Here is a 15,790-nt window from a genome sequence, read left to right on the forward strand (position 1 = left end):
TACAATACCTAACTACATAATTATGCAATGCCACAGGTGAGTCTATACAGGTACCTCTTGAGGTCCAACCCAGTTAGGGGACTGGAGGAGGACATGAGTCTCCCAAACTCACTGCTTTACTGGGGAGTCACAGGTCACACAGAGACAAGGGTTAGACAAATGAAGAGAGAGTGAAAGTCATAGAAGGGAGCGAGACACTGGCCAATCCTGACAGCTCTCATGTCAGAGGAATCTGGATTCCAGACCCAGGGTTCTACTAAAGTGGCTGTGGCAAGTTACACCACACCTCACCCTGACCCAAATTTATTGCTCCATCAAGAGCACGGGATTCCTGACAGGGTGGGGGTGGGGTGACAATGGGGTGGGACCCAGGGACAAATACAACACTTTGCATGGAGTCTTCCTTTACCACAGACTGTCTCCTGGATGAGCTCAGGGGCACGCAACACCTTTGGGTGGGGAGCAAAGGGTGATTCAGAGAGGAAGCCAGCTCATCCTGAGCAGGACTCTTAGGGACGTGCAAATTACGTTGGAGGTGAGCAGGGAACTGCCCTTCAGAACTTCCTTGTGGCCACACCCTCATCCTGCCAAGCCTCATTTAAATTGTTTATTGGCAGTTTATTCCATCTCTCGGGTTATGAATTATTTACCAGATAATGACTTCATAATTGTTAATGAGAGATGCCCTAAGGACATGCCGACATATCTTCTACAGCCACAGTGCTAATTGTGGTGGAGTCCCAGAATCTCTCATGGGGCCATATCTGGTGTCACTCCTGGGGACAGCCTGACAGGCCCTTGGGGATCCACTGTGTATCCAACCTCCCATGATATATAGGTAAAGGAAAAAGGCTCTAATCAGTTCAAAGGGATGTGTTCCCATGGGAAATGGAACTGGATACACCCAGGTGGCTGTCTGGGATGCTTCTGTGTGGAGGTGGTCCACTCTCACCTCCTAGACATAGAGGTCACCTGCTGACTGGTGTGTTCAGGTAAGGCAGCAGAGTAACGGACTAGTGGAGGCTGTGGATAGGCACAGGCAGAACATCTCTGAAAGTGTGTCTGGTTCCAAAGAGGGCAGGAGTTAGGTTCTCATTCTCTGCTGGGACCCCTTCCCCTTCAGACTAACAGCAAATCTCTATACAGTGTCATACTTGAGACACTATTCCTGATAATACTTTAGAATGTTAAGTAAACATTTTCAGAACCCTTATTTGTTGCTGAAGTTAGTGAGGCTTGGGGGTTATCCTCTGCACCAGGAAGAAGGCAATGCTGGTATGCGAATCCAGGCAGTTTGATGCCGACAACTATACTTTGAGCTTCTGCAGCTTGTTAGAAATGTGCCTAGTTATGGATGGACTTCATGACCATTGCATGAATACTTCTAAGTGAGGCTTGAATGTGAGACGGTATACAAGGGCCCAGGCTACAGCAAAGGTTGGGGAGAACTTCCTGACTCCTAAACCACAAACCATATTTCCAAGTCTTCTTTGCGACACACCTCAGGGAGGAGTTCCACCACTCCCTTCAGGAGAGTTCCATGATGGGGTGGGACCAGGGCTCTCATATCTATACTCAGTCAAGCAGTTCCTGGTGTGTGGGCTCTGGCTCAGCTCTGCAGGGCCACCCTCACATGCCAGAGGAGGCCAAGAGCTAGGTGAGGAGCCAGATACACAGGAAACAGCAGAAAGCCCATAGCAGCACTGAGAGGAGCTCAGGCTGAACGGGTGTTGGGAGTGTCCCAGCCTCGGGGCTTCACTAGAGGAGAGAGTTCTCACAGAAGCACAGGGCTAGGAAAGATGAGACACTTAGGTTTAAGAGGACAAAGCGCTCCAAGGAGTACATTAGCCTGGCAGTCAAGATGGGAGCAAAGTCCATCAGCCACTGGCTGGCACGAGGCAGATTTCTCTCGCTGGATCCAAATGTGTCAGCAGCTGCACCTAAGCGCGTGCCTATGCAAGATGGCAGAGCACTCCAAATGCATGTTAGAAAGCCTCAGAACTGGTGTTAAATAAATAATCACACTATTTATTCTGGGATGGAGAGGCAGGGTACCACTCTATGTGCTAATGGGAGGGTGGTGCTCCAGCTTCATCTGGGCTGCCTCATGCACGCACAGTCCCTGAGCACCGAGCTCCAGAAGAGGCTTTCTGAAGACTTTCTGTGTGTTCTGATTTTCTTTCCCATGGTCAGCATCTGCCTGGGTACCTGGGGTAGGGGCCGGGGCGGATTAATTGTTACCTCTGTGCTGTTATTAGTTTACTGTGTAAAAGCAGAAATATGCTTTAATGATTTCTTTTTTTGTTGCTGCTACCTTACAATCCAGATGCTTTTATCTAAATGAGTTGCTACAAATCAAAGGAAGGGCCCATGAGGGTTTGCTAGGCTGCTTCAATCTCACATGGGTGGGAAGGCAAGCTTCGGCTCTGCGAATGAGGCTTAAATATCCCCATCCTCTCGCATCCAGCTTGCTCGTAAGTGAGAGTAAAAATACCGATTAGCAGCTGTAACGGGTGAGCTTCCAAGTGGCCTAGATTGGAGGAGGATCCAGAAGCAAGCTGCAATGGTACTTCTGTTCCCAATGCAAGCTTTGGGTTGGGGAGTCTTGTCATATGGTTCCTGCAATATTCCCAGTGCTTGGGGGCGGTGGTATCTGGCCTTACAGAAACTGCTTAAGAGGCATTGGTTAAGCACGTTCTCCCATAGCACTTAGGGTTAAATTCTTGTTGCATCCTTCAGATGTTATCACAGTCTGTTTGGATGCTGGTCTCCCCGCAGGAAAGCTTGTTAAGGACAGAGCAGTCGTCAAAGCTATCTGGATAACAGATGTGGCATAATACACAGTGTGGCTGCCAATAAGCGCTTCGAGGAATGAAGGAGTGAGCCCTACAGCGACCTTTTGCTTCACGCTGTGCTGAGTTTGCGTCCTGCAGACCCCACTGCTTCTGGAACTGTATGTTCCAGGCAGAGGTCACAGTGGACGGAGTGGAGAGACAGTTCAGGACGATAAGATAAAGGTTTAAAAGAATATTTTATTTGTTTTAATGAGACAGTATCTCAATATGCAGCCTGGGCTGACTTTCAACTCGAGATCCACTTTTCTCTGCTACCTTAGTACTGGGCTTATCAGCATCTATCAACAAAATGGATTAAAAATACTTTCGAACAGTTTTTAAATTGTGGGTAAGTGAGATCGTCTATAATGGATGAAGATCTACAAGTTTAAGGGTAGGGTCACTCAAAAACGCACACGTGGTCCTTTACTAGAGCAGTGCTGGCAAGACCACTAAGAGCCTCTTTCTTTTAAAGGCATTTCACCCTAAGCACTTCACAGAATCCAGGCTGGGGCTTAACCTCTGGGCTTTATCGCCAGCCGTCTTCACAAAGACAATGAATTCCCAACTGTTCCCAGCAGTTTTGGCTACCATCGAGGACGCCTACAAGCTAAGGAAGGCCACTCAGAAAGTCAAACTTTGACACAAAAACAAACTCTCTGGGGTTTTCAGAGAAGCTATTTCTAGCCTAGGTGACAAACAAGGTTTTGAAGACAGAAGGAACTGGGATGTACCTTTCACCCCGCCTGTCACCAGCTAAGTGGAATTCCTATGCACATACAGACTTTGAGCTCCCTGGGTCCCTCCAGGGTATCTCCTGCCTTCTGATGGTCCAGGTATTAGTTGACAGTTTAAACTGGGAGCAGCAATTCAAGCTACATATCATCTAGTAAGAACAATTCAATTAGAATTCCTGGTGGACAGACCCAGGCCTCTGGTAAAGCTGTCTGGGCCATGACCCTGTTCCCTGAGGCTGGGCACCCTGGCCAGGTGGCATATCTGTCTCTTTCTCTCTGTGTCCCCTCACATTGTTCTTCTCATTGTCTCCCTAGTCTCCCCTCTTTTCCCCCCAGTCTCCTCACAGGAGTTCAGGGTTAGTCTCATTCTGATAGATGGCTCTCATAGTTACTGGTACAATGGGCTTGAAGCTGGTGGACTGTCTCCAATTCCAGGGTCCTCTCCATCCCACTGCCTATGAGGATATGTGGCTCTGTAGTGTCTGGCAGAACATGTTATTATATCCTCATGTATTGACTCAGTCCTGTTCCGGGACTGTGGAGAAAAGGATAGACCCTGCTCTCTGGAAGCTAATGGTCAGAGCAGGAAGATGAGACCCCATGACAGAGGATACAGACAAAGCCAGGGAACGTGGAGTGCCAAGGAATCTCCTGATAAGGCCACTGGAAACAGGAACAAAGGGACTTTATTTTAGACAGGTTTAATTCAAGAAGGACTCTGACATGTAACATAAATAGAGACAAAAGACCTAGCTGAGTGTCAAGCCCAAGGCACAAGTGGGGAAGAAAGAACAGAGGACACTAGAGAGATAGAGAACTGGGGAAAGCCTTAGGGTATTAGTTCTCAACCTGTGGGTCTTAACCTCTTTGGGGGTCCCCCTATCAGATATCCTGCATATCAGATATTTACATTATGGTCCTCAACAGTAACAAAATTGCAGTTATGAAGTAACAACAAAAATAATTTTATGGTTGAGGGTCACCACAACATGAGGAACTATATTAAAGGGTCACAGCATTAGGAAGGTTGAGAACCACTGCCTTAGGGGATTGGAGGGAGATGAGCCACAGATTTTCAGGTCACACAGCAAAGCAGGGCAAGGCTATAGACTCCATAAAGATAGGAAGGAAGCCACTGAGTCTTGGAGAAACTTTTGACGGAAATACATAGAGGGTCCTAGAAAGAGGTTGTGCAAGGACATACCAGCCAGGGTCAAGGCCTAGGTCAGGAATTGTATCCAGATGGTGGCCACAGGCACATTGCTTTTTCAAGGGACTGAGTACTCAGATGTCCAGTGGAGGAGGTGGGTTATGGAGATGGGGCAGGAAAGGAAGCAAGAACAAATGGGAATGACTAAGCATATATGGTGACCAGAGCAGTATTGGGAGGTTCTTCATGGACCGTCCTTGGCGTAGGGACCACAGAGGTCTAAGAGAGATGGTTAAGGAGCCAGAACAGAAGAGGAAGAACCAGGTACCTCAGGGAAATGAGGCTCCCCTGGCAGAGGTTTGAGTGTGGTTGAAGGGCATCTATGCAATTGACTCAGGAGAAGTGAAGCTGTAGTAAGCGTAGGCACCCAGAGCCTGCACATGAACAGCTCCCACTCACTCAGGAGGCACAGGCTGTGATCTTGAGGGAATAGGATGTGCAGGGATTTTGCTTGTTAGGGGAAAAGTACTAAGAAGGACTGACTGTATGAAATGGTTGCACAGTGCCAGTGACAGAGGCACAGGGTGCAGTACAGGCCTGTTCCCAGTGCCAATAAGATTGGCACTGGCTTTCCAACTGCTCCAGAGCTCAGAAGTCAGTTTCTACTATTCTTAACCCAGTCTTCAGTTCTGCACAGCCTTGAGTCTCCAGCTTACTACCTCTGGCAGCACAGAAGTCAGATTTCTCTCTTACTGCTTCTGGGACTTTTTTATTACTTGGGCAGTTTCCATCCAACTTCAGAGGGCAGGCAGCAGCTCTCCATACATTGTTGCTGAACTGGCCTGCTTTGTGACAGGACTCAGTAAACAGGTTCAGGGGTGTTTCCACTGGTCAGTAGGGGCCATGGTGAGTTTCGTCATCTTCCCCTATCATCTGGAAGTGTGGGTGAATATACTAACCAGGAATAAGGAACATATCCAGTCTGGGCCCATATATGATGGATACTCAGAGGGACAGTCCTGGCTGGTTTGCAGAGTTGGTGTTAGTGGGATGTGGACAGACATAATTCAGAATGGCATTAGATATAGTTCCTACCCTTCAGAATGGATGGATGGTAGGCCAGAAAAAAACCTACTATAGGGACATCAGCCTGGGCATGCAGACACTAAAGCTCCCCCAAAGTGTACTCTATCTTGGGTACCCAGTGAGAACTTCAGATCAACCTCCGTCCCCACCCCAAATCTATGCATGTTTGCCCAAAGTTGGGGCAAATCCAAGTTCCGTGGCAACCTGCAATGGCAGCAGGGTATAAGAAGACCCCAAACTAAGGGCAATTGTTTAAGGAACCAAAATCACTACTCCAGGGCCTCCTCAACCACCTCTTTCCTGGCACACAAGCAGTGCAGAATAGCCCAATGAAATCTGTCTTACAGTGAAGCGAACCTCCAAATTTCTTTTTTATCCTTCTGTTTGCTGGGGAGGAGATGGCTTCCAAACCCCACACTTCACTGTCCCAACAGCCACAGAAATGAAACATCCTCCAAGGCCTAGGACTATGGATAAGACTGTCCCTCCACCCCAACTCTGAGACAGAGGTCACATTAGACTCATGTCAACAGCCCGCCAGCTCTCTGGATCAGGAGCCCATCATTCCTTCTCTGTGCTATGCCTTCTATATTACTAGGAGGCAGCTGCTGGAGGTATAGTTGGGTGGTGGATACCTTTATGGTGCATCTGATCCAGGCCCAGCCCATAGCTTCCTCTAATTCCCGATTGCAATTTCTATTCCCAATAACCTGGGATCACAGACGCACAGGTTTTTATCTGTCTCTGGGAAGAATCCCAGAATACTCTATTATCTTCAATTGCCACTGAGTCCCAAGACAAGGCTCTCTGACCAACGGAGAATCCTGCCATGGAAGGAACCCCTGCTGGCCTGATGACTGAAGGTAAGGCAGATGCTGTAAGATCAGGGGTGCCCAAGAACACTGGGCTAGGTCAGCTGAGCCTTAGCTATCCTGAGACCCTGCACTCTCACCTCATCCTCATTCTCCTTCATTGTAAGCTAGGTCTTCCCCTTCAGTTGTAGTAAATGTAGTAAATGTGTGAGCCTTGGCAAGTCCAGTTGCAGGCTCCATTATTGGTGCAGACATATGGCTGGCTTGCTTGGAAGGTGGCAGAACAGTGCTGCATTTGCTTTGCATAAGATGTATGCTCTCATCAGGTAGGTCACCCTCCCCCTCCCTAAACCCCGACACTCACCACCTGCCAATCCCCACCCTACTCTCTCATGGATTGACAGTTCTGAACCTAAATGTAAGGCCAAATCTCTCTAAATTTAACATCAGGACATAAATGGCTATGTAAAGTATATTCTCAGAAATGTATTTTGTGGTACTGCTACAGTAGATGATTCAAAATATCTTAGAAGTCTACCTTGAGGGCATTAAGTTGGTGATGGATATGTATTACATGTGTATACATATAATTGTTATATCCCTACCATCAAAAGCTTTGAAAAATGATATAGATTTCTAATCACTGAGATTAAATGCTACCTTAACATACTGTTGAGTCAAAACATTTACTAAGTAGTAGTGGGTACAATGTTATTCCGTGTGTGTGTGTGTGTGTGTGTGTGTGTGTGTGTGTGTGTATGCACGCAGACATATGTGCACATTTTATGTATGTTCATGAGAAAAAAGAGAGTAAAATGTTACTCTTTGTAAAATATAACTGTATCATTTACACAATTTTAGGTTTTTCTCTATATGAATATGTGCATAGGTACACGTATGGTTCTTTTGGTGTTCGAGGTTGTGTATTCTAAGACTTCCTCCTGCCACTAAGCTACCCTTAACTCTTAGAGATGATCTTTTAAAACATAATATTTTCATGATGCCTAGTAATATATTTTAATAACAAAGAAGCTGAATTGTAAGATTTGAACTTTTACAACTATAAAAAGACCAACAGCTTTGAGGTTATTTTAAGGTTATGTAGCTGTTGGTCATCTCCAGATCTTTCTCTCTACCAGACACTCGAGATCTGGTTGAGACCAAGATGGCTGAGGGAGCCCTGGGCTCCTGTGACACATGATAAATCTCTCATCAACTATTAAGTGAGTGACCAGTTTCATTTCCCTCTTCTCCAGCCCTTCAGAATGAGAGAAGATAGTCAGCTTTGTCCATATGAGATGCCTCCCTCATTCCAGATTTGTTAAGCAGAGACTTACCTTGCGCCGTCCGTCTCTGGTCAGCTCAGGATTCGTCCCCAGGATGCAAAAACTTTGATGGCCACCAGCACTTAGCAAAGCATGGGCATAGCGGGGAAGCCAGACAGTCTGGAGAGAGAGGTAGGGGGAAAGAATAGCGTTGGGGTGGGGAACAACTATCGGTTTTTTGTGAACTATTTATTTTGAGTTCATAGATGACCCCACCCTTTAATGGATGCTTGTCTCTAGCTCAGGTTTTTCTATGATGCTGATCCTTCCTCTTATGGACTCTCTTAAACAAGGATACAAAATTCTACCATAGCACAGCAAGATGATGTGATACAGTGAGCAGTACCCCATCATCTTCCCTATCTTCCACACAGGCTAGCTCTAATCCCCATCACTGAGCCGTTAGCAGGAAATAAGAATAAGAATGATGGCACTGTTGCCCACCCAATCCATACAAAGCAGTTCAAGATAGAAGACCCCAAGAAATTCGGTCTTTAATCTAATGCTGAAAAAGACCATAAAGTCCAGAATTACAATAACAAATCATTACTTCTTTTAGACAACAGGGAAGAAGACCTTGAGGAGGCGAAGAATGGAATCCCTGGAGAGAAATGTTTTAAATATAGATTTAATACCTACTAGAAAGAGGCTATCTATTATGGGAAGGAAGAGTGATCCCTTGTTCACTCTTTCAAATGTAATATATGAGAAAGCCATCGCCATGATGGGAAATGGCATCCTCCCTGCAAAAGCACAGGACTGTCATTACCTGGGAATCAATATATTTTTTTAATGGAATATATCATTAGCAATTGATTTTCCTTTTTCCTCTTAGCACTCCAGGGTCCAAGCTAGCAGGAGAAAGCTTTAATGTGGTATGAAGGATTTGGACAGGTAAATAAGTTATTGTAAACGAATCTCACCTCATGGCCAGCATCTGACGACACGACAAGTCATTTGCTGATCCTCTCTACCTAAGCTTTTTCAGCTGGCTCTGACAGGGACACCCGTGAGCCATATCAAATAGCCATTTGAAAGCTGAAGGTGGCAGAAATATTACTTTTCCCAAGGACGGAGTGTTCTCTTTATGATTAAGAAATAACCTCTGTGGGGAGGCAAAGTGAGCCAAGGTCACCATTTAATTTTGACACTGAGCCAAAGTCGTGAATACATTTCCTCCACCAAGCTAGTGTGATGCATGCAGAGACATCGATCACCCCAGCCACAAGGTATTGGCAACAATGGTGATCGGAAGATCAATGAATTTCTGGGAAAGATCCTCAGCAGATAGGTGTTGGTGATGAGAGAAGTCTAAAAGGTAGTGAGTGGTCACACTGATTTTAGGTTCTCAAGACCCTCATTCATTCATCCATTCATCCATTCATTTCTCATTCATTCAATTACTATTGAGTATCTACAGCATGTTAGGCCATGTTCTAGGTAGTGGAAATGCATGAATGAACAAAACAAAATGAGTATCGCTAGCCTCGTGGAGTCCACAGTCTAGAGGGAAGAAACAAACAAGAACAATGAACTTCATAGGTGAAGACGGTATTAGAAGAAGGTAGGTACTATTTGTAGGGTGGTGTAGAACATGTTGCTATCTGGGGGCTACTGTCAGATTTCAAGAGAGTGTGTGAGGTCAGCATCATAGAGTGTGATGTATGGGAAGGGAGCGGGAGTCACATAGGAGTCTAGAACAGAGGGAAGAGCCAGTGCAAAGGTCTCTGGGAACTGGGACATCGTTCTAAGGTCAATGAGAAAGCCTCTGTGGCTGGGACATTCCAAACATCTTCTGGGACATTCCAGAAGATGAAGCTTGACTGGTGGTTACTCTGATTGTGGAGGGATGTGTAGGCCACTGGGAAGGCTGTTAATTAAAAGCACGAGCATCCTGGGGACCAGAAACCTGAGAAAAATCTCTCAGAAATCCAAGTTAGGTTATCTGCTTCTCTTCTCCTACACCCAGGTAGGTTCACGTCTCTCCAGCCGGATAATACCCATGTCCCAGGTTGAACCTGAATGAATATGGCACAGGCCAGGCAGGAGGTCAAGGGGCAATAGTGGGGAAGGCTTACAGAACAGTCTATGACTTACTCTTACAACAAAGGCCCTATGTTCCTAGTCTTACTGTGTTGGACACCACTTGTGAGAAGATCACGATAAGAGTTCTGAAAGGATTAGGCCACAGGCAAAGCCAGGCTTCTTTTCCTGATAGGAAATGACCCATTTGCTAGTGTGCAGGGACCATTCTCTTCATCCAGGTCAGCTTCTTACCCTACTACCTGCTCTGTCTCCTTTGAAGCACACCTGATCCATATTGGGTCTATGGTTCTGACATCCTCGGACGTCTGGTTAGGTTCAACCTATGTGGGTATCAGTAGGAGGCTGGGTATGGGTTGGCCTTTGACTCTGTTGTGTATTTAAATGCTGTCTGTGTTCCTCAGATGAAGGGGACAGTGCTATGTGAGGAAGAGGGCATCCCTCCTCCCCATTAGGTTTCCAGAATAGCTGCCTCCCCTTACTGCCTGCAGCTTAAAGGCAGTAATCACCTCTATGTTCATTATTAAGGCAGGCATATTGTACTATTGTATCTTTATACTGCACCTCTGCTTCTGTGATTTGTTCTTTTGTTTGACTCTCTTCAAATGACACATTTGAACTTATTTGTCACTTTCAGAGAGGATTAAACCAACGACTTTACAACAGGGATTCTTATATAACCATATGTTTTCATGATCCTGGGTAAGTTACTTAATTCCTAAGAGCCTACTTCTTATTTCTCAAACTAGAGAACGTGATTCACGAGCTCTTGTACTTCTCACCAGCACTGTCCCCTCTAGATAGGGCTACCAGTCATCCCATGTCCCCAGCAAGGAGCTCCCAAGTCACAATGCTTTGGTCCATTGTGCAGGCTCCTCCCTTAAGGGGTTTTTAGCTGTTCCTAGCTTACATCTGGCCCCAATCTGAGTCAGTGGTTTTATTTATCTCCTCATATCTTTCCTTTCTTGCTGTTTTTCCTTCCGTCCAACCTCCATACCCTTGCAGTCAGATCTGGTACTGAAGACAGATAGTGACTTAATACTAGACTCTCAGGTCCGTAGCGCCCACACCACAGCAGCACACAATAGATTGTGACGCATCAGCTCTTCTTCTTAGATGGTCTACAAATTATACCCACTCACTCATGCACACTCTGCCTTAATGAGCAACTTGGCATAGAAAATGATTTTAAGTTATTAGAAACCCAGTTTCAATGATCAGAAAGCTACTTCTACACTTATGGACCACAATGACGGCCAGCATGGTGTGAATAGCCCTAAGGGTGCAATAGTGATGCTCATCTCTTGGCACAAACCAATGGTACTTAACAAGAGTGGAAAGCATGGCTGGTACCAGAAATCTAGCCAATTAACCTGAACTAATAAGGCTGGGGATCTTTTTTTTTTATTAGATGTTTTCTTTATTTACAATATCTCCCAGGTTCCCCTCCAAAAGAAAAAAGAAAAATAAAATAAAATAAAAAAATAAAATAAAAAAAAACAAACTAAAACAGTCCCCTGTTCCCTCCCTCCTCCCCCTGCTCACCACCCCACCCTCTCCCACTTCCTGGTCCTGGCATTCCCCTACACTGGGGCATAGAACCTTCATAGGGCCAAGGGCCTCTCCTTCCATTGATGACAGACTAGGCCATCCTCTGCTATACACATGCTGCTGGAGCCATGAGTCCCCCTATGTGTACTTTTTGGTTGGAGTATTAGTCCGTGGGAACTCTGAGGGTACTAGTTAGTTCATATTGTTGTTCTTGCTAAGGGGCTGCAAACCCTTCAGCTCCTTGGGTCCTTTCTCTAGCTCCTTCATTGGGGACCCTGTACTCAGTCCAATGGAGGGCTATGAGCCTCTACTTCTGCACCAGTGGGGCACTGTCAGAGCCTCTCAGGAGACAGCCATCTCAGGCTCCCATCATCCAAGGGCTGGGGATCTTAGAGGAGAACCTACGACTGCCACCTTACTTAACGAGCATAATTCCTAACTGCATTCTAAATATTTATCCTTCCACCACCAATAAGTATAGCTCTCACCCTTCATCAAAGAAATGTCTCATTGCAACATAGGGAGATGGTTATAGAAAACCACAACTGGTTAAAATGCAGAGAACAAGTAAGCTTGGAGTGCCCAGCCTGTTGGATACACGTACAACACGGTGCCTGACCCTAAGGCTTGGGGAGAGTTACAGAAGAGGAGGCAGAGACATGGCGAGGACCAGGGAGTCTGTTGTGAGACTGTGTCTCCTAGAAATGACAGGGAAGCCTCGCTCATGACACCTCAGCAATATGGCTGCTTAAACAAAAACCTGAACAACGACAACCCAACAGACATGCTAACGTGTAAAGGGAGAAATCCCACAGGGCCTCACTCATAGGTAGACAAAGAACTACCTGCAGCTAAGGAATGCTGAGCAGGAGAAATAGCCTTTTCCAGGGAGGAGCCCCCTGATTGGTTATCCAACATCACATGCTTGGCCATAATATAAGTAATGCTAAATGGATGGAGCAGGTCGCATTTATATATTTAGGCATTGTGTGCTTGTGTGTGTTTAAAGAAGGAGGCCTTGATTTTGAGAGGGAGTGGAGGAAGGAAAGAGAAGGAAGGAAACGATGTTAATGAGATTTTAATTAAAAAATAAAAAGAAAATCTTTTTGGTTATGAGCCTAGACTTTAACGGCTGAGCTATCTTTCCAGTTCTCCCCCCCCCCACTAAAAAATATCAATAAAGAGCGAATAATCCTTTTCTAGTAATATTTTGTTGTGTTAAATAGGGTCTTTCCACACATAGCTGTCCTAGAGCTTGCTATGTAGACCTAGCTGGACTCAAAGTCACAGAGATCCTCCTGTCTCTGCTTCCTGAATGCTGGGTTTCAAGAAGTGCATTGCTATGTCAGGCTCTGGTAATAATTCTGATCCAAAAAACAACATTGTAAACCCATCAGTCTCAGAGAGTCATGGCCTGGGGGACTGTCTCTGAATGGACTTTAAGAAGTTACAAGGAGCAGGATAACAATACCGCCCTTGGGGACTTGATCCTGGTTATTTCGGGTCAAACTGATCCCTTCTCTTCCATTATATTGAATTACTAGGGGACAATTCCCAATCTTAACAAAAATGACATTAAAAAACAAAAGGACAGAGGATTCTCTTAAAAAAATCACACCAGGTAATGTTACTCCTTGTAAATGAGGTCTATAACCTTCACCTCCCAGGATACTTAACAGATGAGACTGACTTTGACAAGACAAAGACCATTATGAAAACAAGAAACCATAATGGGCTGTTTGGGTTAAATGCTGAGAGATTTCAAAATCTAAGTCAGAGAGCCATTTCAACTCAAAATCTGTAAGTACAGATGGTTCCTGACACGAACCAAACTGATAGCCAGAGAATTATAAACAAGGGCCCTAGGAGTTTTTAACATCTCTATAAAAGACACTTTTTTTTTTCTGGAGAGAAACTGCCTGCAGAGAAGAGAAACCAATTAGGGAGTCTCCAGTTTGATACAGGATCAGAAAGCAGCTATGCCTGACTCTTGACCATACACCCCAATTACGGTTCTAGCACTCAGCAGTCCAACACCCCTTGGCTGGCTAGGGAACAGAGATTCCCTCTTTCTTGGAAACCAAAGGAAAGGAGCTGGAGGCTATAAGCTGAAAGGAGAAAACTAGCCTCAAGCCTACTTACTGCCAGCCTGGATGCAGGATTCCCCAGCAGTCTTGGCACGAGGCTCAGACATCCACTCCAAACACATCCCATAGAGGGAACACTCATTCATACTTGCCTTCTTTCAAGAAGACAGAAAAACAGGCCATCCATTAATAATATCAACCATGGGCTCACCAAAGCCTGCAGGCACCTTGCCAATACAAAAATAAGCATCAGGTTTATCCATTAAGTTCACAACAGTTCACTGGGCCGAGGGGTCCGGAAGGCTCTGCTTTTAAAACAGAGAATGGGGATGCAAAGACAGAGCACACTCTGAAAGTCCACCTGGCATCATGCAGAGATTTCCCATTTCCATTAAGGTCCAGAGTTGGCCACTGATGAGATCCATGACTTGTTTTCAACGGCTAGCAACGGCCTGCCTGGCAAGCTTGATTGTGGACATGTATTCTTCAAAGCAAGCTTGTGTCTGCTGGGGCCATGCTGCCTGTTTAGAGAAATAACAAAATTTCCACGATGCTTGAGGTTTGCAAAATCCAGCTCCCGCACATTTTCTCCTTTACCTTTCCTAACAAGTTGATGAACTGAATATTTTTATTAGTCCCCATTTTACAAGTGAGGAAACAGAGGTTCTCAGCAAATAAGAGGCATCCCGAGTCACATAGAAAGTGAATAGGGAGACAGAACTGGAACTCTGGATGTTTATATACCTTTGTTCTGGATGAGGATGGATAGGCTTGTCACTAAGGATCCTATAGGGATCCTTAGTTGCTGCACAGTCACCACCTGAACTGAATAAAAGGAGACTAAAGGTGTAGGGACCACCCTCATTTCAGTCAGCCCATGGTGAATCTACACCTCACTTTGCCCCCAGACATCCTGGTTGGGTCAGGTGTCTTCAAAGTTCCCCTCCTCCACCTGCTTCCGGCTTGTCAACAGTGAGCAACTCTCTTCAGTTCTTTGCAATCAGTAAGATGATTAACCCAGCATTCCCCACTCAGACTCTTCATTATCATCCTCTGCCCCACAAGACAAAAGTTGAGTTTAAATGACATTTAAATTCTTCCTAATAAGAGGAATTAAGTTCTGAAGAGGAAGATTTTTGTCAGAGTGCTTCGGAGCCAGAAGACATTGATGTGTGAGAAGTTTTTCACCCTCTCCTAACTCCAGGGACCAATCTTTACCCATCCTTGGGTCAACTTTCTGTCCTTTTTTCTCTCCATCAAGACAACAATAATAGATATTCATGAGCTGACTGTGTACAAAAATACCCCGATATTTTAGATTATTTCAGGGCACGACTTTCACCACCTACCTTTCATGAAAACCCTGATTCCTCTCTCCCTCTCTCCTCTGTGACACACAGAACACTCACTGTTCAGAATGCTAAGCAGACACATTAGCTATTATTGGCTTATACTACTGACGCTTGAATTTGGCCACTTCATCTCTCATCTTACTATACAGACTGATTGGTGTGTCCCCAAGCCCATTTATGTTGAAGCCTTAATGCCCTACCTAACTGTATTTGAAGGTAGGGACTTCACAACAGCAGTTATAACTGTGGACCCAACCTGACACAACGTTTGAACTGGTACCTTCATAAAGATGGAGCGTCATTAACAGGTCTCCCCCACATCTCCCCGTGAGGGTTTCAGCCCGAGGCCAGCAGAGCACTCCTCTAGAAGCTGCCTATTGAGGACCGCTCTGGGATTCTCCAGCTTGCAGAACCATGATGTCATTTTCAATGATGAAACCTCCCAGACTGTGGCATTCTGTGGTGTCAGTTTGAGCCAAGTCACACCAGCCTTATGACAACAGCAGGCTCCTGGAAGTAGCTTTGTGGCTGCTACAGAGATTGTGCTCTTCCTAGTGTCCTGATCTCAGACTCCCCAGCTCTTCTCCGTAACTGGACATTCATCTGCCCCTCCTCCTAGAAGTTTCCCAGGACAGTCTGGAGCATAGACACTGCCTGAAAATGCAGGACTGTCACACTTTCGCACATATGCTGCCCATGTAGCCTTCCAAACAGGCCAACCTGGTATCAGTGGCCCCATTCCTTAGACTCATTGTCTTGGAGTGAAAAGAATGGAGACACACAAAAAAATGGGGTGCTCATGTCTTGAATGGA

The 15,790-nt window shown here is 45.6% G+C and overlaps 1 protein-coding gene across 3 annotated transcripts in view; it reads right to left on the bottom strand.

Annotated features, from left to right (window-relative positions):
* The window catches only part of Klhl29 (kelch like family member 29), a 302,932-nt gene that overhangs the window by 209,320 nt on the left and 77,822 nt on the right, over nt 1-15,790 (bottom strand). Inside the window, exons 1-2 of one of the 3 annotated variants that reach the window (XM_031357485.1) lie at nt 13,987-14,652; nt 7,957-8,064 (exon numbers count right to left, since the gene is read on the bottom strand). The exons of 1 other annotated variant lie outside the window; for it this stretch is intronic. The gene's annotated coding sequence lies outside the window, so the exon portion shown is untranslated. Of the gene's footprint in view, nt 1-7,956; nt 8,065-13,986; nt 14,653-15,790 lie in introns of those variants that run through there. One more of the 3 variants, XM_031357487.1, reaches the window with a different exon arrangement.

The sequence above is a fragment of the Mastomys coucha genome, unplaced genomic scaffold (assembly GCF_008632895.1).
Source record: "Mastomys coucha isolate ucsf_1 unplaced genomic scaffold, UCSF_Mcou_1 pScaffold6, whole genome shotgun sequence".
In the NCBI taxonomy this organism is placed as follows: Eukaryota; Metazoa; Chordata; class Mammalia; order Rodentia; family Muridae; genus Mastomys; species Mastomys coucha.